The sequence below is a fragment of the Meriones unguiculatus genome, chromosome 10, assembly GCF_030254825.1.
Source record: "Meriones unguiculatus strain TT.TT164.6M chromosome 10, Bangor_MerUng_6.1, whole genome shotgun sequence".
NCBI lineage: Eukaryota > Metazoa > Chordata > Mammalia > Rodentia > Muridae > Meriones > Meriones unguiculatus.
The window spans coordinates 101,669,754-101,694,696 of record NC_083358.1 but is presented as its reverse complement, the minus strand read 5'-3'; the positions used below and the strand labels follow the sequence as shown (position 1 = coordinate 101,694,696).

At 46.4% G+C, this 24,943-nt stretch overlaps 1 long non-coding RNA gene and 1 other non-coding gene across 4 annotated transcripts in view; one reads left to right on the top strand and one right to left on the bottom strand.

Annotated features, from left to right (window-relative positions):
• Window positions 1-8,020: 8,020 nt before the first annotated feature.
• LOC132656945 (uncharacterized) overlaps window positions 8,021-24,943 on the bottom strand; it is a 29,743-nt gene continuing 12,820 nt past the window's right edge. The window contains exons 2-4 of one of the 3 annotated variants that reach the window (XR_009594783.1): window positions 10,854-12,337; window positions 10,687-10,772; window positions 8,021-10,057 (exon numbers count right to left, since the gene is read on the bottom strand). This is a non-coding gene — a long non-coding RNA (uncharacterized LOC132656945). Of the gene's footprint in view, window positions 10,773-10,853; window positions 12,338-24,943 lie in introns of all 3 variants that reach the window. The other 2 variants (XR_009594782.1, XR_009594781.1) reach the window with 2 other exon arrangements.
• Window positions 8,145-8,249, top strand: LOC132646211 (small nucleolar RNA U13). Its single transcript, XR_009584327.1, has one exon. It is a non-coding gene; the product is annotated as a small nucleolar RNA U13 (small nucleolar RNA).

Genomic DNA, 24,943 nt, shown 5'->3' with positions numbered 1-24,943 from the left:
GAACTGATTGCCAGCAATTGTGCTGGTGTGTGGGTGCACGGCTGCACAAACACAGTTGCTTGTACCACGCGTTCAACCCACACAAACAAATCCCCACCTACCTGTTGAGATTTCCAGCCAAGGTCAGTTGTACATGACTAGAGAGTGGGTGGTTGGAAGCCCTTGAGGTGGATTTGAAATGTTCCTGTGTGCCTCCCACCTCCCGCCTTCCACCTCCACAAGGTCTTTCTCCCCTTCTCCATCACTGCTTAAAATACTGCCACATTAGAAAGCTGTTCTGCGGTCAAGTACGTTTGGGACATTCTTGGCATGCACTTGTCTAGGAGCTGTGTATTAATGCATTAGGAACAGACATTCCCTTTTGTTTAATTCAGTGTTTCCCAAAGATTTTGACTATGCAAAAATTTTTCCACAAAATACTATTTTCTAACATCCTTACCCACTGTCCACTTCCAATGAGCAGGTCTCCTCCAGAGAGGCTGGAGAGCAATGAGGCTAGTGATGGTAGGTAGAGTGGGGGGAAGAGAACCCCCCCCAGAGGAAAATGAGAAGGAGATAAACGCCCCTTCGTTCATTTGCTCCCTTCAAACATTTCTGCAAATGTCAAGTCATACCAATCCTGGTGACTACAAAGTGGTACTCACTTTAAGAGAAGAATTGCCTCCCCAGATTCTGGCCCAGGGCACATAGCGATGCCCTCTGAATTTAGAGTCCTTTCCGTTGCTAAGGAACTGAAAGATGGACTCATCCTAGGCTTTTACAGTTATTCCTGTAGGCTGTGTGGCCCAGGCATAGTTAACTTCACCTTTTTCCATCCCTTTGCTCATTTGTAAAATTATAGCAGCAGCAGCAGTAGCCACCTCACAGAGCTGCTTAGAAGGCTCCACAGGATTAATAAAGGCAAGTGTGTACTTTCTTGTATGTACTTCGTAATACAAGGCATTTATAATGACCAGAATTAGAAGTGTTTCTTTCATCTATATTTTCACTGTGTAATTTCCTACACTGTTCATGGAAATGTGGATGGATCTGGGAATTGTGTGTTCCCCTAGATCTTCTTTTTCTTGAGCTCACAGTTTATACTTATTATTATACTTAGGCTTGAGTACAAGAAAGAAGAAAGGCAGTGAACTTCAAGGACCTCAGAAGACCTGGAAACCAGAGAAATTGGCTAGGCACGAGGTAGAAGCCCCTGTCTCTTCCCCTCAGGAGTCATCAGCTCCAAGGATTTGGTTTGTTCTCCTCCCCGACCTTCCTCAGCTCAGCAAGTTACCAGGCTTTAGAATCCAACTCCAGAGCCCCCTCTAGACTCCAGGTCTCTGTGCTCAGATTTTGAGTGTGTTCGGAGGAGCCTGCTCATTCACAGGTCTGGCTCCCCAGCAGAAGGTCTCCCACATTCCATAGCTATGGCGTTACAGAGGGAGACATTCATGTGACACGGGGCTGTCCCTTCCAGCCTCACTGGACAGGGCATTTTCGTTCTGCTACACACCTGCCTGACGCATAGAACCTTTTCTCTGCTCCAGCCTTTTCAGGGATGCTTATGTCTAACTCGATCACGTTTGTAACTTCAAGCCACACCTCTCCTCCCCACAGAAGACAGCTTGAAGGTATAGTCTGCTCTTCCGTTGAGAGACGGTAAGTGTCAAGAGGTCATCACCACATTCAAATTTGATCTTGATCCATTCCTTTTTTTTTTTTTTTTTGTTATTCTGTGAGATTCTGCAACATTTGTCTTCATTTTGTGAAGTAAATGATAAATTTAACCTTGGCTATACCCCCAGCATCCACACAGTTTGCAAAAGCAGGAAGGCAGAATTTAAAACAGTTGTCTGTGTAGGGAAAAAAAAAAAAAAAAAAACAGAGGAGAAAGGAAAAGCTCTTCTTCAGGAACAAACAACAGCATAGTGTTTTGGTTCAAGTATACAGTAAATACTACTGCTACAAAGAGCCTTGGCTGGTTCCGCAAGCACAGTGTCCCTGGGATACTGCCCGTTCTTAATAGTTGAAATGAATTTCCAGTATCGTGCCCATAAATTTCCTGCTGTTTAGAATGTAGGATTAGCTTCCTCAACCTGACTTTCTTTCTTTCAAATGGTGATGCCATATTATATATGCCGTGTAGCTGACAGGCACAGCTGTGTTCTTTCCAATCTGCCTTTCATCCACAGTCTAACCTTAGCTACTTAGTGAAAGGGGGGTGGTGCTCCTTGTTTTGTGGGGAAGGCAGAATAAGAAATATCTTGGAGGAGCTTTTGAGGGTGCTGTGGCCCAGAAACTTTTCCCCAACAGCCCTTTCCCAATGGCCCAAATATCTATCTTTGTCAATCAGGGATTTAGCATTGGCACTAGAAACTCAATGAGACAGAAAATTAGGACTAGACCACAGTTTAGCAAGGACCATTAGTTTCTGAACTTGGTTCTCAGTAATCAGAGTGCTCCAGCTACAGGCAAAATGGGCTCTTTGCACCAAAATTATATAATCACCCTGCCCTTCTTATTTTCTGATAGACGGCCTTCAAGAAACACGCCTGTCTCTCTTCTTCTAGCCTTTAGCTAAAGTCGTAGGCAATGAACAGTCTTCTGCATCCTCTGTTAATTCAGTCATCAAGCCTCCCATAAGTTTACCTATGCATATGACCTGGATTTCCAGGGCTTATATGTGTCTATTCTTCATTTCTTCACCAAAAATCATAGCCTGCAAACTTCCCATCCTGTAGTATGTTTTTATTATATATCATTCCAGTGACAATACATTAATTTTAGATTTTAAGGCTTTAGCACTTGAAGCCCCACAGTTGGTACCAATTTCTGTTTCAAATGAGAACTCTGGTTATACACACACACACACACACACACACACAAAAAAAAAAAAAAAACTAAAGTGAAAAAATTTAAGTATTTGTTTTATGTGTGTGTGTCTGAGAGAAAGAGAGAGAGGGATTTACTAGAGTGGCCCCAGGCTGTGGTCCAGCTAGTCCAACAATGCCTATCTAACAGAAATCCCAAGAATCCAGTAGTTGTTCAGCGCACGAGACTGACTGTCTCAGCTGGTCTTCAGTATGTGCCAACATCCTGAAGAAGTAGGCCCTGATGCCAGCCAAGGAATGAACTTGCTAGCAAGGATGTGGGCAGGCGGGCAAGGAACAAGAGCTGCCTTCTTCCATGTCCTTTGTATCGGCCGCCAACAGAATGTGTGGCCCAGATTTGAGTCGGGTCTTCCCACCTCAAAGATCGGATTAAAGGAGGGTCTTCCCACTTTGAATCATGTAATTAAGAAAAATTCATCACAGGTGTACCGAGCCTCTTGGGTTTTAGTTAATTCCAGACGTAGCCAAGCTGACAACCAAATAACCATCACAGTATTCAACATGTAATATACGTAAGAAAGTGTGTCTGTATGTGCACATTTGGTCATTTAGTTTAAAGAATCAGATACTGAAAGTCACAAAAAAGCCAGGTGTCTCCTCTTTTCCTGTCTCTGTCTGTCTATGTGTCTTTCTCCTTCAGAGACTCAGGGGTGGTGATTTGGTTTCCAATCTTTTCCTCTTTTCAAGTCTCTTAGGAAAACAATGGAAGGTGGCAACTTGCTGCCATCTCAGCAAATTACAAACCCTTCTGACAGCTGCCACAAAGGAGAGTCTCATGCCGTTATCTGTGTGTCTGGAAGTCCTGGGTGGCTTGGTTGAAACTCTCCAGAGACAGACTGGTTGACATCCATTTACTCGAACCTGACCACACTAAGTTACCGGTTGGCCAGCATGTTGGCTGCTGCTGTTTCTGACGGTTGTCCCCGTCTAGTCCGCACTGGCAGTCATGGGAGAGCCACGCAGCCTGTAATTCGGTCCTCTTTCTGGAATTGTGGGCATCCGAGAATTCACCATCAAATATAAATAGCAGAATGTCTCAGTAGCTGTCTTTGCATGTGTGCACACCTCTTTCATCTCACAGGGTCTAAAGTCCACCAAGCCATGCTACCTCCCAGACTGAAATTATCACCTCTCCACTCCCAGCCCCACTTCTCTGGCCGTGACTGGGATCTCGGTAGGTGGCACCACCGGCCCTGTGTTTATCCAAATATAATGAGTGTTTTGCCCTTCACTGTTTCTTCTGCTCCGGCCCTTATATCTAAGCAAACATCGAGTCTTATTGATTTTTACCTCCCAAATATCTCTTGAGCCCATGTCACTCTGTGCAACCCTCCAGTGCTACCTTGGACCAGGCAATTATACTCTTGACCAGTTTACCCTAGCCGCCTTCCAGGTGATCTTTTTTAGCTCATCTTTCTCGTGACAGATATTTCCCCTGCAGCATCCAGACAAATCTGCTTATGTGGCCCCCTGCTTAAAACTTTCAGTGGCACGCCAGTGTTCTAGCTCCTTTTGTGATGTGATTTCTGCCTACTTTTCAGCCTTCCTGTTTGGCTTCACTCTTAGATAGACCCTTTCTGAATAGTTTTTTGTTTTGTTTTGTTTACCTCCCAGAATCCCTGTTTTCCATCTCTTTAGATGCGCCAAGCCCACTGCCTCTCCAGGAGTCCCTGTCTGACCCATCTTGAACCTCATTAGTGTACTTTCTGTGTGTTCTCATAAAGGACTTATTACTATTATAGTTCCTATCATTCTGTATTGCAAGTGCCTGTTCCTTTGCCTGTCTGTGTCGCAGGAACTTTTTAGGTGGATGTGGTGGCTCATGCCAATCATCCCAGCACACAGAAAGCAGAGGCAAGAAGGATCAGGAGTTCAATATCATCATCTGCTATATACCAAGTTCAAGACCACCTTGGACTACATCAGACCTTGTCTCAAAAAAAGAGGGGGAGATAATAAAGACATACAAAAGTGTCTTTTATCATTATCCTTGAGGCATATGCTATTCAATAAAGAACACACATATGCATGTGCACATACATGTATAACCTGCCCCATGTAGATACATCATCATTACAACGATTGCTCGTGTCTATATAGGGACCCCTTTTTTTCCTATGAAAGATAGAAGTATGTTTTGGGATCATCCCCAAAGTCTTCCAACCCTGGCACAATGTTAAGGAAAAAAGTAAAGAAGAAAACAACACTCTTATTTACTTATAAGAAAATGTGCTCTAAATATAGTAAGTTTTTTACTGCTAGCAAGTGGCTGTGTCTGGTTCCTGTTGGGAAAACCCCGTGGTTGGTAAGCAGGTCCCCATCTCTGGCAGCAGAGAGAAGAGGAGAAGCAAGAGTGCTCTAAAGAGAGATGTGCTGTGAGTGGTGTGAAAAACTGAGACCCTAACTCACAAGATGCTGAACTTGTGAAGAAGACAGCGGAGAGCCTGTTCTGGGAGCTTGTAACTGCCACTTGGACACAGGGAGGGGGTGACTTTTTGTTCCAACCATTAATGCAGGTATTATGGTCCTTAAGTGGTGATTTATAATGTTCCTAATGGCAGTGCACATAGCTGGGGCTGAGCGAGGATCAGATACAACACAGCAGGCTCAGGAAGCAGCTAAAAAATCATTGGCCAGGGAAAAGTTAGGTACAGGGTGACCTGATTTTCTGGAGAACAGCATGACAAGGTAGGCCAAGCAGAGGGTGGAAATCGAGGGTCAGGGTGGATGGCAGAATAAATACAGAGTGGATTAAACAGTGGCTGCTTGAGAGGAGTGAGATTTGTCTGTCTCACGGCACTCTCTGATTCCTGGTGCCATTCAGAGCCTCTTAATCAATAAGAGCACTGCTGCTATTGTTGTTGTTTTTACTATTATTTAGTGCTAAGAAATCAGGGCATGTTGCTAACACAAGCACTTTCCATACAGGGGGTGGACAGCCTCCTGGGAAAAAGACATTCATTAAATTAGGTTCTGTCCAGGGAACCCATGCCACTGGCAGGTGCTTCGCGACAGATGCATACTTGCATTTGTTTACCAGTTGTCCCCATAGGAAAAGAAAAGTGACACCAGAAACAAATGGCTCACCAACAGACAGCCACCAATAGGGAGATCTCAGGCAGGCTGAAGTTCTTTTGCTGGGTCCAAAACTTCGGGCTGAATGAAAGCTTCCTAAATGCTGACATCGTAGTTCTCCAGATGAACACGTGTTTGCATTAATTGATCTAACCACGAGTAAATTGAAGACCTGTGTTTCTCAGCGTTGCGCCCAAAGCCACTTTCATATCAGTCTTGCCAGGGCTGCGATCACGTTCCTCACACTGGCTCTGCGAGGAGTGTGTCAGCTCTATCACTGTTGCCTTCTCCAGCTCACCCCTACCAGTCTTACCCACTCCCTGGCCTTTTTAGATTACTGCAAAGAGCGGTTAGCCAGCCTCTGCCTACTCGCTTGTCCCCGTGTGATAGCATGATATATACATTTTGTTTCCCTACCACAGACCCTGGCTCTCAGTTCCCATGATAACCCTTGTTGCTTTCCTGAATGACTAGAACAATGAGTGTGCGCTTTTGTTGAATCATAACAAAAGCACCTCATGCTTAGTGGCTGAAGCTGGTTCAGAGCAATAAAAATGAAAAAAAAATAGTCCTTTTACAGCATAGAAAGTAGTTTGAGTCCCCAGAAGTGGTCCAGAGGGCATTGTTTTTCCCTCTAACCTACTCCTTTTTCTCTGCAAGACGAGCCTCTGAAGTTAGAATTTCCCTTCCCCAAAGAGGACCATAGGCCTTTCTGTCTCAGAACAGGCCACGTGAAAATTCTCTAACAGCGGTTTGTGAGAAGGGCCCCCACCCTCAGCCCTAGAGGAAGGAAAGCTGCACAGAAAAGGAGCTCAGAGGATTCTGGTCACACACCCCTGCCAGCTTCCCAACTGTGTCTGTTAGCATTAGCTCCTACTTTCTGTGTGTAATCACCTTCCCATATTGGCATCTATATTTCAGTTCCACTTATCCAAAGAAATCTCTATTAAGCCCCAAAAGGCAGGGCTGGGAGGAACTTTGGGTCGGCTGAACATGTGGAGGCTGACAGGAAGATGAACAGGGATTCATTCAGGTGATGAGACGGCAGCCCTTCCCAACTCCTCCAGGGTGAGATCTTGGGCTCAGGATGCTTCCTGACTTCTGTCCCTGTGTCTCTTCATCTGTTGCTTATTTGTCTCCTTTAAAATATTTTTTTTTACAGTAAAACAGTAACTGTCTATCCCTGAGTTCTTTGAGTCTCTCTGGCAAATTAACCAAACCCACAGAAGGGGCTGTAAGGACCTCAGTTTGTAGCCAGTTGATCAGAAGTTCCAAAGGCCCAGACCTGGCAGCTGGCATCTCCACTGAGGACGGTCTTTCGGCCTGAGCCCCGGGGGCTTTGAGATCTGCCGCTATCGCCAGGTTGAAAGCACTGGAACTGAACTGACTTAGAGGACCTCCTGCAGAGTCTGCTCCAGGAGTGATTGCTGCTGGCCAGTGAAGGGAAAGCCCTGCACGTTTTTGAGTCACGAAAGGATCTGTGTTGTGAGCGTGTCATAGACGAAACTGATTTTGCAGTTTGTTTTCCTTTTTAATATCGGGCCCCTGCAAGTCATTCTCCCCATGCAACAGCTTCTTATTTATAACTTATCCTAGAACTATGTCCGGGGAGAAGGGCTCTGGAGAGCTGTTTCGACAGTTAGAAGCATGTACTGTTCTTACAGAGAACATGAGTTCAGTTCCCAGCACCCACATCTCACAACTGCCTGCCAATCCAGATGCAGCGGCTCTGACACTTTATTCTGGGTTCCATGGACACTGCCCTCATGGCCGTGCACACCCAGTACACACACACACAACACGCACACAATTACACATAAAGCAAAATATCAAAAAGAAGGCAGCCCTCAAACAGGGAGACTCTGAAACCACAGTTACTTTTTTTTTGTGTGTGGAATATGTCAAAGAGAACCTCAGACACATCACTCAGAAATATCTCTGCATTATATATCTCCAGCTTCTATAGACTTTAACCTAAAAAACCTAAAAATGGTACCATTATACCTAACAAAAATCAATAATAATATTATTGAACACTGACCTCTACTGAGGTTTCCAGGGTTTGTTCCAAAGAGGTTTCCATAAGGATGTAAATGAGACAGGACATGGCGTTTGCTTTTGTCCCGCAGGCTCTTTTATTCTGTAACAGCCCTCCTCCTGTGTTTTCATGTCATTGTTCTCTTTGAAATATACACTGAGATCATTTTTGTGATGCGTAAATGTGATGATTGAGTTTTCGTGTCACTGTGAGGGATAGGCTTTTCTCAAACTGTGTTATAGCATCAGGACATTACTTGTCTGACATATAAAAAATACAAATCGTATCCGGACAGTCTGGGCTTCATCCCCGCAACAGACTCTCCTTGCAGACAGAATAAAAGCCCAGACTCTCATCACACCCTGGCCCTACTTGATCTGCAGCCATCCGGCCATGCCACAAAGGCCAACACTTTCTTATCACTGTGCTGACTCAGCACAGTCCACCCCAACCTGTTTTTACCCTGGATTCCATATTTCCCTCTCCAACTGCCCAGAATGCTTTATTCTGTTCACATCTGATGGAAACAGCTTCATGCCCAGGTGCCTGATGGGAGACAGACGACTTCCCTGACATGTTGTGATAAATTAGCTCTTCTTCCCCCAGGCTGCCCTCCATCACATCACTTTGTTCCCTTTCTTCATGGAGTTTATTACTGTCTGAAATTACATTCTCCTTAATGTATTTGCTTCCCGATATAATGGGACGTTAGAAGTTCCTTAGCTAAATGCTGAAAAAATAAACCTGAAATGTCGAGGCTAGGAAACCACATATAAAAATCCTCAAAGGAAATCGTCACCAATCTTTCCCTGGTTCTTGGTGTGTGTGTGTGTGTGTGTGTGTGTACCCGTGAAATCCAGGAAGAGGGCATCAGATCCCCTGGAGCTGGTGTCACAGTCAGTAGTGAGTCACTGAAGAGTACTGAAACCCAACCAAGCTCCGGGTCCTCTGGAAGAGCAGTAAGTGTTCTTAACCACTGAGCCATCTCTCCAGCCCCTTGTTTCAGTTTTTAAACTGAGGCTCTTTCACCAACTTAAAGCAAATGGGCAGGACAACCACAGGATCTGCCCACACTTCCCCTGCTGGGACAGGCCGCCGTCCTGAGCCAACCGATTCAGTAGAACCCAAAAGCAGGTTCTGTTTTGATGTTACACAGAAAGTACCTGGCCTGACAGCTTGCTGTCTCTGTCTACTGGCAAATGATCCTCACAAGACTGGACTGTGTCACCTCGACACTATATCAGCAAAACTAAAACGAAGATCTAGCATCCCATAAATATTGACTAATGGGGGCTGGAGAGATGGCTCAGAGGTTTAGAACACTCACTGCTCTTCCAAAGGTCCTGAGTTCAATTGCCAGCAACCACATGGTGGCTCATAACCATCTATAGTAAGATCTGGTGTGCAGGCAGAATGTTGTATAAATAATAAATAAATCTTTTTAAAAAAATAAGATTGATCAATGGACTCATCATTAGATTCCCAGTCATGAACCTCCAGTAAAGGAGCTTCTGCTTTGAGGTTCATTGCAGGTTCCTAAGATGGGTTGTCTTAGGTAAGTTGTCATGACAACACCCCACAAGTCGACTGGGTTAACACAAAACTTATGTCTTATTCACGAACGATCCAAAAGCACCATTCCTAAGCTGTTCTCCTCCAGCAGTGGCTCAGGGCTCCAGGTTCTCCTGTCTCACCACAGTGTCGTCATCAGCATCTTGCTGCCTCCAAGGTCATTGGCGAGAAAGGCACAGCTGAAATTCATCTGCAGCTTCCATTGTCTTAGCCAGACCTAGTCTTTTGGACCCAGCTAGAGAGAACTTAGAGTATTTCTGTGTCTGTCTAGACAGTGCTGTTCTCACAGTACTTCTAATGGTGGACGCAGAGCTTGTATCCTCGATGGTCAATTAGCATCCTGCTCCAGCGGCCACCTGGGAGGACCAGAGAGGTGACTCGAAGGTTAAGTGCTCTTACAGAGGACTTGGGTTGGACTCCTAGCACCCACATGAGGTTTTTTCTCAACTGCCTGCAGTCCAGTTCCAGGTGATCCAATGTTTTCTTCTGGCCCCTGCAGATACTGTATGCATGAACACAAGCCCATGCTCAGACACAGACATATACACATAATTTTAAAATAAACATTAAAAAATAAATTAAAAATAAATTCTCCAAGTAGAACTGAACCCAGACCTTGGACCTCAGCTAAGGGCAGACTCATCTCTCTGGTGCCAGCTGTTACATAGTGTAGTTTCCACAAAATGTTCTACTGACTATAAAATCGTTGGTATTTCACTAAGGGCCAAACAGCCACCTGCTACATCAGTAAGGACATCCCTGCTTGCTTTGCAAGGAAATAAGATTCTATTTACTGGGCATGGTGGTCCAGCTGCCAAGCGCTGATTCTACCTGCTAAGACCCTTTGCTTTTACCCATCCTGGTGGGAGGAAACACCCCAGCCTCTAAGAACCTTGGTTCCTCCATCACTTTTTAAAGAACTGGATTCCAGAGATGGCTGATGACAAGGTCACACAGCTTGCAAGGTCACACAGAGCTGGAGTCAGAGCTCACTCCTCTGCATCAGACATAGTCAAAATTTTCACACCAACCCTGACACTCAACCCTCAGCCACCTACTGTTCTATTCAAATTTAGTTTTCCTTGTCCTGGTGTCCTGAGAGGCTTCCCACATATTTGATATCATCCTTACCGTCTTCATTGACTCCTGGGGCATAATTTCCCCGTGAAACTCCTACCTGCCAGCAGTCTCACTCATTCTTCCTCTTTGGATCACACCTGTAAAAATTTTTTTGTCTATGCAGAACCAAGAGGGGTCTAGAGATCAAGGACCAAATTTACTGCCCCATTTCTGCTAACCTCCATTTTCAAAGAGGAACCCAGAGGCTTGATGGCCGAAATGAGCAGCAGGTTGATCTTTCTGGTTGTGATGTACTATGAAGAAAGCGGTGTTATACACTGTCTCAGCCTTTGCTGTGATGAATGAAACACCATGGTCAGAGCAAGTTGGGGAGGAAAGGGTTTAGTCAGCTTACACTTTCATAGCACTGTTCACTATCAAAGGAAGTCAGGACAGGAGCTCAAACAGGGCTGGGACTTGCAGGCAGGAGCTGATGCAGAGGCCATGGAGGGGTGCTGCTTACTGGCTTGTACCCCATGACTTGCTCAGCCTGCTTTCTTATCAAAGTCAGGACCAGCAGCCCAGGGTGGCATCACCCTCCATGAACTGGGCCCTCCCACACTGATTACTAACTGAGAAAATGACTAACAGTCAGGTATTGTGGACACTTTTTTTTTTTTCAATTGGGTCTCCCTCCTCTGATGACTGTAGTTTGTATCAAGTTGACATAAAACTAGCCGTACTTACACTCGCTTCCTCTGCATCTTCAGACCCTCTTGGCCTTACCCTGCCCTCAGCAGGACACTCCTTTCTTGGTTGAGACCATCTTCTCTCTCTCTCTCTCTCTCTCTCTCTCTCTCTCTCTCTCTCTCTCTCTCATACACACACACACCTGATCACCATTACCTCAGCATGTTTTGCATGCAAGGCTTCCCGCTCTTACCAGGGGAAACCTGGAAACACAGGAAAGTTAACTATGGAGGAACAAACCTCTGCCTGAGGAAAGGTGGAGATTAACAACACCTTTTTCTGTTTCTTCTGGACATGGTTCCAGATTCCAACTGCTTCTCACATCATACACAACCAGGTAGCAGAAAGCAGCTCTCTTCACACTGTGCCTTTGAATGAGTTTTTCCTGTGTTTGCCCCCTCTGGCCTTGGCTTGTGCTTTATAGTTCCCTTCAATCAGATCCTCACACCAAAGCCTTTCTACAAACCTCTTCTGATTGGGAAAGCCAGATTCAGGGAACAGGAGGTTGATTCTGGAAATGCCTGGGAATTCTGGGAATTCAGTTCAGCATGTAACAGTTCAGAGCCAAGTAAGAGCTGGCTCTTACTTAGAGATCCCTTGGGGTCCCTGCTTGGTCTCCCCTTGGAGATAGCGCACATTAGCCAGAAGATGCTGATCTGTTTAGCTACCACAGAAAGTCTAACTGTTAGCTAGGTTCACCTACCCTGGCTGAGAAATTTGAGTTAAAACTTGAGTCTTTCCTCAGTGAGCAAAGACACCCCATCCCCCAGCAGTTCTAGAGGCTTCTCAACACCTTACCTCCCTCCCCTCTCTCTACTGAGTAGACGGAGGCCCTATCATCAGAAGCAGCCAAGCCGGGGACATCACAATGACAAGCGGTGAGTGACTCAGTTCCTTTTTCCAAACTGGAAGCTGGGGTGTGGCTCGGCGGTAGAGGGCTTCTCTGGTCTGTATAAAGCCCTGAGTTCAAACACTGTAAAACAAAGGGGGGAAAAATCAGTATTTAGTTGGGCATCCTATGTGTCTCCCCCATGACACTCCAATTTCTAGGTTTCTATGCAATTCTTTTGTTAGTATTATTATAACAAGAGCAACATTTGGAAAAATGACGAATGCATCTTCTTCTTCTCATGCCTTCCAGTACATCTGACACTTTTCCGCGTTTGGTCCCAAGTATCCATCTGTCTGGGGAAAGATTAAATTGTTACAGAGTAATGCAAAAAGAAATAAGAAGTTAATAATCTGCTATTGACACTTGAAATGAGATTTCTCCGCAAGGCACTAATCTTTGAATCGGGCTATTATCTAGAGAGGGGGAGAATTGAGACTGGCTAAAAGGACAGGCTAGAGGCACAGTCTCCATGGTCTGCTACTCAGCAGTGTGTGACCTTTGGTAAGCCACTGAGTTTCTCTAAGACTCAGTGTTCTCATCTGTGAAATGGGAGAAGTAGGGGTACCTAACCCAGAAGGTTGTTAGAAAACAGCCACATAAAGCGTGCAATCAGCAAACACTGGTTTACTCTCTTCTGGATGCCAGCGCTGTGACATTTAGGAAGAGAGTGTTAGGAGCACAGTCAACGTTCCACAAACACAGATTACCCTTCCCAGAATTCCTTTTCCTCTCCCTTTAGCATTTCAAGCAGCAGCTCTTCAAGCACCAGGGCAGTAAGAAAGCTAAGTCTACAGTAGATGCCATGACAGATGAGTTTCAATCGGGTGAGATCTAGAATCGTGATTGGGTCAATTAAAGTGGGTGCCAGCCGTGGGCGTGGTACTGTTCCCTGACGTAAGAAAAGATGAGCTGGGTGCAAGCATCCGCCATTCTCCCGTGCAGCGTGGCCGGCGGCCAGGATCTCCGCACCATGACGGACTGACTGGACCTTAAACGTGAATTAAAAGAAGAAGCCCTTTCTCCCTTAAGTTGCTTTTGTCAGTGTGTTTCAGCACAGCACCAGGAAACGTAACTCATACAAAGGAGGATGTGGGAAAGCCCTTCCCTCCAGTCCTGAGGGACTGTAAGAAAATCAAGCGAGGAAGAGAGAGGGGCAGGGAAACAGCCATCACACATCACACACATGGAAACACATTCCACATGACATACCGTAGGCACACAACCACACACATATACCACACACACCATATGCATGTGTCATATATTAAATAAAGCCCATATGCCACACCATACTACATACAAATACCACCACATACACATATGACATACACCCCACATATACACACATCACAGATACCATACACCACATACATGCCATACACCACACATGAACATACTATACCAAACAAACACGTCACAAATCACACATGTACACGCCATGCACACATACCAGCATGGCATAGACACCACGCACATACCATATGGTACACATACCACATAAACACAGGCATGAACCAGATACCACACACACACACACACACACACACACACACACACACACACTCCACATCCCATCCCACAGACTGTTGAGGCCAAGCTTCTGAAATAACCAGAAAATGGAAAGTCCTCAGGACACTGAGACCTCATTCGGTGAAGCCTGGGTGGGAGGGCCACACAGCCTGCTGGGCAGGGGGTCTAGTCAGCTTTCTTACACCTCTGTCAGTTCCAGCTCCCTCCTGGAGCTGCAGCAAAGGAGACGACCACCGCAGAGCCAGGACACAGGATCTGCCGAAAACTCAGAGGGCCCTCACCCACCCAGCCAGAGACACTCTGAAGTCGGCCAGGGGATAATGTAGGGACCTGATCAGACTGAGAGAGACCAGATCCAGAAATGCACTCAATGACTAGGACTAGTGACCCAGGATGGAGCCCGGAGACTCCAGAAACCTGAGACAGATGATTCAGAGAGAGAGTAAGTGAGCGGAGGACAAGCACAGAAGGCTGGGAGAGCAAGGGCTTCTGCACAGGAAGGTCGGCTGTATCCTATAGGTGTTGCTTAAATTGTTGTCTTGTTGTGAACTGAATCTAGACTTTGCCACCAGCTACCCCGAGGCTAGAGAAAAACTAGAGATCCCAATTCTCTGTGGATTTCCAAGTATGAGTTTACGACCTTCATAAAGCTCGGGTGCTGTTATCTGGCGGATACGATCCTCTATGGAGTCCCTCCATTTCCAGGAATTGCCTTTTCTACCCACAGAGCCATCCAGCCAACAGAGGCCCCCATCAGCCCCCATGGGCGGCTGTCTCAGAGTGGACATGCTGCTCAAGCTGAAGCCATTAGAACATCGGAATCTCTGAGCCAAGAGACAGGAGCCTCTCCATCCTAACACACGTCTGTGAAGCTTTTTCAGATGGGAGATTCTCACCGTGGGGCAGCAGCTTCTGAAGGGCTCCTTCCCCTCCCAACACGCAAGTGTGTGTGTGAACATTCTATACACAAATAGCCTTTAGGTCTGTGCCATGTGCTTTGCACACCGGAAGAACCATTTTCATGTAACTGACTAAATCATCACTAGGGTTACTAAGCGTTAGACTCCTCGAAGGAAAATGACTATAGCGAGAACTCTAATTTGGTATTCTGCTAAGTGCCACAGCTGGCGATGAGGTGGCCCGCTCCCTGTGTGTGGGTTCACAGAGAGCTGGAACTCCTGCCATTTCGGGTAATGGCATGTTACTGTCAGTGTTTCAAACAATGTTGTTTTGAATCAGCTTCGGGCTTGGATAGGTTGATGGCACTGGCCTTCAATGAAGCTTTACATTTCCTATCAATCACTGCAAAATTTGGTTTTATGTTTATTTACCTTTATGGTTTTCAGTTTAATTCATTATGGTTGTTCTGTATTGTGATCCTTTTGGGCCTATAATTTGTTAATAGCTAGACTTTGAAACTATTATGTTTCAAAAAAAGATCAGCTAATGCATATTTTGAATATATATTCCTCTTTACCATCAGAATAATACAATGATAATTCTTGTAACATGCATTTTTTTTTTCACCTCTGAAATTTGGGGTAATTGAAAGGTGTCACGGTTTTTGTTATTCTTCAGCGGGTCACAATGAAAAAAATCCCAGGCCTCTTTTCTAGAAGGACTCACAAATACCTGCACACAAAGATCTGTGTGGACACTTCATTAGCTGGTGATGATGGTATAGTCAATGAGGAACAAGCACATGATGGTGGGCCCATTAGGTTATAATGGGGCTGAAAATTTCTAATTGCGTAGAGTGATTGCTGATCTCAGCTGTCCACTTTATTGGATCTGGAAGTAACTAAGAGACAGGCTTCAGGGCACAGAGGTTTCTGACCGGGTTATTGGAAGTGGGAAGGCCCACTCTGTATGTGGGCTGCGGGAGGCCCGGGACAGCTGCGTGTGCCTGCTTGCCTTTGCATCCTGCTGCCGGTTGATCCACTCCGGTGCTGCCGCTGTATTCCTTTGCTCACAACAGCACCCACTTTGGGATTCCAACCTGATCTGAAGAGTGCTGACTCTCCAGGAATAGTCCAGGCCTTCAGCATCAGTTTGGGACTGCTGAAACATCCACCTCATTGCCCAAGCAGCTACCTGGTTCTTAGCTTCCCTACGTGCAGACAGACAGTATTGGACTATGCAGATCACACCAGGTAAGCCAATCAGTAAGTCCTCTTTTAATCTGTATCCGTTCAATATCAACACATCCTCTCGTAAATGCACTCATTCCATTAGTTCGTTTCCTCTAGAAAACCCTGACCGGTACACTCTGCGTGCTAGAATCCAGGCCAGACTAGTGACCAGGCCACAACCTGCAGCAATCTCGCCTCTCGGGGACAGGCACCTACTGAAGGCATTGTCGGTGAATCTCTTTCCAGGCCTGGAAAAGTGAGTCTGTATCAAAAGAAATATTGGCGGCCACATATTCTGCTCCTCAGCCCCTTCCTTGCCTCCTGTCTGGGAATAGAAAACCTGACTGCAAGTCCTGCTGTGAAACACCCTCACACACACACCCCCAATTCCTCAATTGAGTCCCTGGCACATTATCTTTCTCTGGTGCTAGGGCCCAGACCCACCTCAGAACCCCTGCCATGCTGTTTTCTGTCTGTCTGTCCATAGTGTTAGTAACTCTTCTAAAAGGCACCTTACCCCAACAATCCACCGAAACATCCCTCTTGAACCTGAATCTAAGACCTTTCACACACAGCGACTTTGCGGTGCCATAGTTCAGCTCACCGCTCGCGCATCCGTGGTGTGCTCACCCGCTATGCTGTCGGTCACGGACAAGTACTCTACAGACAGTTCCGTGCAGTCCAGCATCCCTGATCCTGATAACAGGCAGGTGCCACCGGTTCACGTGTCCCTTATACATGATACAGGAGTGAAGAAGGAGCAAGCGGCGGGAGAACCCTGCCAAGAGAGCAGGGAGCAAGTGGGATGGGTGAGTGGATAGAGACGAGTGTGAGGCATTTGGCTGTGCACAGAAACTCCTAAAGAGTGGCCAGCTGTATTTAATCAGTGTTAGCCACATCTTTTGGCAGGGCTCCTCCGCTGCTGCTCGAACTGTTAAGAATTTCTGAAACTACAGCCGTTAGACTTTCAGAACTAAAGCAACTTCTCCTGCCTGCCCACCCTCACAGCTGGTTCAGCGCTAGCCTGGCTGCAAGCAGGTGCCGGTAGCGCTAGGTGCAGCGGACCTCCGCTTCGCTACACTTTGAACTCTCCTCATAGTCTCCATCCTGATGCTGTCTGCCTGTCTGTCTATGGAGTTAAAAACTCTTCTAAAGTCCCTTACCCCAAAGAGCAATTTGTTTCATTTCGGTGTGTTTCTGAAGCCTAAACCTTTCATCCAGACAGAGTTTGACCAATCCTGTTCAGCGTTCACACACTTTCCCGGAGTAGCTGCAATAATCAGAACCTAACCACTAGGCTGTACGATGAATTGCAATCACATTTCCATCCCACTTCATTTAGACTTTGGGTGTTTCCAAATTTGTGAATATTACATTCCGGAAACTCTCCTATTATTCCCACAGGCAAGCACAAACACTGACGATTGACTTTTGAAACTTGCTATCTTGAACTCCTGATCTGTCTGCCCCCACCTGTAGTGTATTGGGATTAGCATGTGCATGACCACACCTGCTCCATGCAGTGCTGGGGTGTCCACACAGGGCCTCCTACATACCGGACCTGCATGCTGCCATGAACCACACTCCTAGCCCCAACTGAAAGCTTTTTTATTGTTTCATCTCCCTGTCAGCCTTAGTTCCGAGTTTCCCAAAGGTCCTCACTCTTGCTAAGCTCCCATTAGACACTTTTGTTTTTTGACCTCCAGATTTAACTGGACAACCCATGAGCCCAACTCTCAGCCTGATCCTCTTTCTCCCACTTTCCACATCATCTCCCTCAATTTCTGCTAGCTACTGGGGTGCTCATTTTATCAATCTGGTCAAATAGGCAGCCCCATAAAGAAAAGACCTAGTGAGCTCATGATAGTGACTATTGCTATCTGTCTCCCTGAGGTGGAGTAGGAGTTATTCTGACTCACTGTCCAGGGCTTACAGTCCACCTGGCAGAGAAGGCATGGTAGCAGAACAGCCTGTGGCAACAACAGAAGCATCTGGTGACATCCAGCAAGCAACCAGAAAGCAGAGAGCTTGGGCTAGAATTGTTACACTAGGGTCCTTTAGCCCCCCCCCAAAGCCCTATGACTTCGTACCAGGCTCCACTTCTGAAACATTCCACAGCCCCCCCCCCAAAAAAAAAACAGCACCACCACCATCTGGTGACCAGGTATTCAAAGACATAAGCTTAAGGGGGCTGTTTGGGGAGTCTGAGAGACGGCCAAACAGGTAAAGGAGCTTGCTGTCAAGAATGATGATTTGAGTTCCTGCCCCGGAACCCACAAGGCAGAAAGAGAACTGACTCTAGCAAGCTGTCCTTTTATCTACACACACGCGCACACACACACACACACACACACACACACACACACACCATAGACTCTGGGGCTTAATTCACACTTACCAGATACAAATTTTAAAGTGGCCTAAAGGTGGCCCAGTTGTTGGGGGTGGGAGAGGAGATCCTTCTTGGGTGTCCTGGTTAGTTTTCCTCAACACAACACAAACTAGAGCCACTTAAGAAGAAGGGGCCACAATTAAGATATTGCCTCCATCAGATCACGATCTAGGCAAGTCTCAGGATGTAGCCCAGTGCATTGTGGGTGATGCAGTCCCAAGGCAAGTGGTTCCCGTAAAAAAACAGCCACAGAGAACTAGCCAGGAAGCAGCATTCCTCTGTGCTCTCTGCTTCAGCTCCTGCCTCTAGGCTCCTGCCTTGAGCTCCTGTCCTGGCTTCTCTCCATGATGGGCTATGATCTGTAAACCAAGTAAAACCTTTCCTTCCCTTTTGGTCAATGTTTTATCATGGGAACAGAGGCCACCTGATGATAAGGACAGGTTTTCTTGCTCTTAAAACACTGCAGAAGTGTGGATTATTCTTTGTAAATGCTTTAGCCCCTTACTGAGACAAAAGACAAGTTGATGATCCGAGTACTAGACTCATCTCACGGACAGCAGCCAGCTCGTCACCCATTGGTACCTCTAATAGGGATGCTCAAGACAATGGAACAGAAATCTCCCTCCACGCAGAAAGCAAGGGTGAATGGAGGAAGACAGATCTGTTGGAAGGACACAACCAGAGCCCAGACGAGTGCTCATAGTAGCTTCCCTGGTGAGGTGGCCAGTATTGGGGGTAGGAAGCTGATCTGAGATGCAGGCTCTCAGACTTGGTAATGGAATGGAAACTGATGATGAGAGAGAAGGCAGCAAGGACCACTTCCAAGCTTACGCAGCTTGAACAGCTCGCTGTGGTGGTGCCACTCACCAAGAGTGGGGAAAAAACACTGGGAAGAAATATTTGTGGGTGGGTAGTGATGGTGGAAATCAAGAGCTGCGCTCTGAATGTGTGAAGTTTGAGAGAGAGCCCGCAGAAGCGCCTGGGAGACAGCTAACTGTATGTTGCGGAGACGTCAATTACAGGCTGAATATGCCAGTCAGGACTTCAGAAGCGATGTTGGAGCTGGAGATGGAAATGTGTGAGTCACCAAGCATAAGGCTGTTATTTAAAGCCATGGAAAGGGTTAGAACCACCTACAGAGAGAAGATGGATTCCTGCCCCTCCAGTTCCCTCCACACTGCCCTCCGCCCTCCGGTCATCTGAAATACATATGTAATCACGGCACTCTGCTTCCAATTATGCAAGCACTCAATAGGGTTTTTTTCTCTCTTCCTTCTTGTGAGATGAAATTTTACTAAAATTGTGTTTAAGCTGCAAAAGGAAAGCTGCGTTAACACGTTGTACGTTGACCTAGTTTCTCTGAAGAAATTATATAGCACTGATTAAAAGCCAGTACAATATTTGGAAAGTTAAGGAGAAACAGAGAACGCAGAGAAAAAAAAATAATGAAGGCAAGCAGATAATTAAATTATTGCAAATGTGTTGCTTTTAACATTACTTTCTCAGAGTAACAGAGATAATTCATCTACTTGGCTGAAGATTTTAATTGCCTGAAAGGCCACTGGCTGTGTGACCTTGTAATCTGTGTTGACCACCTCTGTCTCCTCTTGCTTTTCCTGTAAGATGGGGATAATGATGTTTGCACTGGTTCTCTGCAAAGGTTGCTGAGAGGGCCAAAGGAGAAAACGGAAATACAAACACCCGAACCGCTTACCAGAGAGGGGGAGGCTATAAGCTCCTTAAGTTGGAGCACGGTGACCTACTATTCTTATGTCCTCTCTGCCCACAAGACTGCAGAGAGTTTATCATGGGGTATTATCAGAAAAAGGGAAAGTGCTGCCAGTGCTCCTCATGGCCGTCAGAATAAATGTCAGTTGGGTTCCCCTAAGAACAGTCAAAGATTAGGACTCTAATGCAACGCTGTTCGTGGGGCTATCCAGAATGAAGGAGTGAGGGGACAGGAAGAGACGAAGAGAGGTGACAATGCAGTGGGGACACCCCCAGTGGAAGCAATGGAGGGACTGATTCCATGAGAAGCTTGGGAGTCATTTCCCAAACTTCCCACCTAAACGGCAGGATGCTGAGCGTTGATCTCTCAGCTTCGGTCTCTCCCCTGCCTGAGGCTACCCCGGAGTACATTGATCAACCTCTTCTCCCCAAAATGAGCATTTCTTGTGGCTTTGTTGACACTCAGAGGCAGCAGGCAGAGTGTGCTGGCTGTGGAACCTCTTGAGCGCTGGGCTTGAGCATCGTCAGAACAATTCAACATGGCAGCATCTCGCACCAGAGATAGACAAGATGTGGTGTGGGCACCCAAACCTCTCTGCTACAAAACCCCAGACCTTCGAGCTACAGTTTGAACATTGCCTTCAAAGCTGGTAGTTGGAAAGTCACTCTCTAAAATACAGCAGTGTTGCATCGTTACAAGAGGTAATCAGTTCTTGACGACGCATGGACGGACTAATACCATTGTCACAGGAGTGTAATGGAAGTCTTGGCTTCTTTGAAAATTCAGTTATGTTATGTAAATATGTTGTTGTTGTTGTTTTAAATCCAAGTGTAGAATTTTATTTTGGGCTTTAGTTTGGCCACAGCTGGTAATTGCTTCCTGTGGGGCATGGTCTTTGCCAGCTGGTAACAGCCTGCCTCGTGCAGCACAGAGAGGGGCGTGGTCTTGGACTCTGAGGAAGATAAATTGGGAGCCCAGAGAGAGACAGTGTGGCGTGCAGTGTGGTGTGTGACAGCAGTTTGGAAAGACCAGAGATGGACAGTGTGGCAGTTTGTAGAAATACGGGAGAGATGATTTGTGGCACAGCATCTTGGAGGAGACTGCTGCATTTGCTGTGACTGAGACTGGGATAGCCCCCGACAGAAGCCATCTACCCCAAATGGATGGGGGAAGTAAAGGGGTCTGTGCCGCTCTCCCCATTCACCTTCTCCTTCTTACCTAGAGTTAAAGGGTTGGAGGAAGGGAGATAAAGGTATGAATATCCCAAATAAAACAGAGTTTAAAAATGAGTGCCACACAAGAGTGAGTTAGTTATACCGGGGGGAGATCCAATGAGTTCTAATGAACTCAATGAGTTCAGTCTCTCTCTTTCCCTCCCTTACACACACACACACACACACACACACACACACACACACACACCACCACACCACAGTGGTCACTTTCTGCTATGTTATGATACAACATAAAGGCCTTCATCAAATGCAGCCTCTCAGTCTTGGACTTTGAAGTCCCTAAAAGCATGGTCCAAATGGATTTCTATGTTTCTAAATTACCTTGGTTATATTGCTCTGGAGAACAGCACTGAACTAAGACATCTTGTCCTCGATCCTCAGGGAACTCGCCCTGCCATTGAGCTGTGCTGAAGAGGCAGCGCTATGGGGCTCTTTCTGTCCTTATATCCCTGCCCGCCTTCCTGTGCCACAACTTTTTGCATCAAGGTTGTCCGAAGGGCAACGAAACTTTTTGGTTGCTTGTGACGATCTCGGAAGCCACCACAGCGAGCAGAGCAACTATCCAAGAAAGTAGTTTGCTTCAACGCAGCTCAGTAGCTGGTGTCGGTTTAAACTGTGAGACCCTGACCTTGAGTAGTTTATTTGAGGCATCGGTAAGTGCAGCACGGCTTGGTGAAAGCTTTGCTGGTGATAAAACACTCAATCCCGTGTACACTATAAAGCTTATGATTACATTGACACTCTTTGTAAAATATGTGTGGCATCTTCCTTAAAGCTAGAACGCAACATAAGGGTTTAAGGAAGGGTCCAGTGTGGTCTTGGCCATACAGATAGTGCAAATATTGCCAGGCTATTCACCACATCTGGCCCCCAGACTTCTGGGTGGATAACAAATTATGCATCCCTTCCTTTGAAGGAATAAGTCTGCATGTTTAACATTCTAGGTTCCCTCGGTTCTCGTCTGTGTGTACAGGACCTCTATGCCCACGCCACCCCCCCTCCCCCAACAGCTGCTGACTAACAACTTACTATTTAAGATCAGTTCTCTGAAAGAACTGAGAGATGAGGTTCTGTCTCTGGGAAACGTGAACTGAGAAAGCTCAAGAGAATGAATTTACTGGCAGCAAACATCAAACCTGACAGGATAAAAAGGAAGGATGGAACCAGGGTAAGGTGGGCCAGTAGGCAGCTTGATCAGAGACATGTATCATAAAAGAAATGATTTTTCCACTGAGTATTAAGGGGGTGACCTGTGTTAACCAGATAAAGAAAATGAACTGAAGGGTGAGTGAAGCAAGACCATGAGAAAAAAAGGCAAGCTGGAGAAAACTGAGTGAGGATGAGAGTGAGCCATCGCTGGCATGTAGAATGAGGCACCTAAAAACAGACTGCATTCCCGTAAAGAAGACCCAGAACCACCCTGAGGAGGCTGGGCCTGCTGCTCCTGAGGCCAGGCCACATGGCTGTCCTACATGTGTCCCTCTCAGTAGTTCTACCCCCATGAAATAAAAGAGTCCAAGTTAGGGTTCTAGGTACCCAGAACTCTGTCAGACTCCACATGTGCCTTTTTGTTCTCACAATAGCTCCCCTCAGCATCTTAGGCAACTGTCTACCCTGTAAAACCTTGCTCAAAGCTGGGTGTGGTGCTACACGCCTAGTTGGGAGGCTGAGATAAAAGGGTTTCCATGGTTTGAAGTCAGCCTGGACTGCAAAGTGAGATCCTGCCTCAAATTTAAAAACACCCTCAGCTCAGACAACAGATCTTTTCTGGCTCCAGCATCCTAAATAAGCTTGTCCTCTCCGGTACCTACCTCCACTATAGCAGCCTTTGAATTACTGATATTCTCATCTAATGCCCTGATTCTGAGAACTCCCTGAAAGAGCCAATTCATTATTTGTCTATTTAACAATTGCATATTGAATGCTCATTATGTGCTTGGTGTTGTAGACATAAAAACGTAAGAAAAATCAGCTATGCTGAGATGCGCCCGTGATCCCAGCACTAACGAAGCAGAGGCAGGAGCCAGCCTCAGCTGCAGGGCACAATCCTGCCCAGAAAAATTGAGAAGAAAAGAGAGGAGGGAGAAAAGGGGTGGGAGCAGAGTTCTTGCTCTTGAGGAACTTACACAGGACTTGTTGGATGGATGGGTGGATGGATGGATGGATGGATGGATGGATGGATAGATGAATGGATGGGTAGATGGATTGATGGGTGGATGGATGAATAAATGGGAGAATGAGTGGATGAATGGGTGGGAGGGAGGATGAGTAGACAGATGGAAGGAAGGAAGGAAGGAAGGAAGGAAGGAAGGAAGGAAGGAAGGAAGGAGAGATGGTTAGGTAGATAGGTGGTAGATGGGTGGATGAGTGAATGGATGGGTGGGTGGGTGGATGGATGGATGGATGAGTGGCTGAACCTCTTCAGTGAGAAGGTCCTCTATTAGGGAATAAAAGGTCTCCATTTCAATTCAACTTTCAGTTAACTCAGTCTTAAGCCACATACAACTCCATCTCTGGGTTGGTTCTCTTTTATTATGGAAAAAAATCACCCTATGACTGACAAGCTTGAGATAATTTCCCTATGTCATAACTTTAGACAAATCTCAGGGGTCTCGGCTAGAAAACCAGAAAGCCAGGACCTGCCTGACTGGGAGACACTGCCTCCTTCCATGCATGTGGCAAGTGGCTTCCTGCCCCTGTGTGCCTCTCCACAAGCTAGCCGAGCCGCCTAACAAATAGCAGCTGGCTTCCCCACCCCCCAGCAAGTCATCTGAGGGGAGTGGGTGAGAAATGTAATTCATAACCTCTCCTCAGAGGTTACACACTGCCAGTTTCACCATATTTTGGAAGGCCATGAGCAACGCGTTGTTCAACCTAGCCTACATACGAAGGGACAAAAATTATATGACACCTCTTGAAAGGAGTCGTCTAAAAGAAGCGGGGAGTCAGGTGTGTCGATGTGTGCCTTTAATCCTAGCACTTGGAAAATGGGACGGAGTTCTGTGAGTTCCAAGCCAGCCTGGTCTACATTGTGAGCTCCAGACCAGCTGGGGCTACACAGTAAAACCCTGCTAAAGAAAGAGAGAAAAGATAGTCGTAGTGACCATATTGATTTATCTTATTTTCTCCAGATAAACAACCTCTGTCCCACCCCTCCTCCATAAACTTTCTCCAACCAAGTAAGACACAGGTGCCATCCCCCAACTTTCCCCACATCAACCTCATCAAAACAAGCAACTGCCCTTTGCGTTTTTAAAAGGTCATATTGCTAATCCCCATATAAAACAGAGGCAAAGGGGGTTAAAATGACAAATCTAAAGGAATTATAAACGACAAGAGCTGACAAAGCAGCAGCAACGGGAATGGGTGAAAACACGGTGTCCTGGTTCCGTGTCCCTGACCTCACTTCAGATGCCTGCCAGTGTGATGCTCTCGCCCTGGATTCGCCCGCGCTTCCTGCCTGGCTAGATACGCTGCTAAGTTCCTGAGGCCTTACCCAAGGATATCTACTTGATTCTTCGACAGCTGATCGAATCTCTGGTCTTTTCTAGAACCACCGCAACTCATGAACGGTCTGGGTTTTCCTGTTGCTACTGTTGTGATTTTTGAGGCAGGGCTCCCCATGTAGCCCAGACTAGCCCAATCTTCCTGTCTCAACCTCCCAAGTGC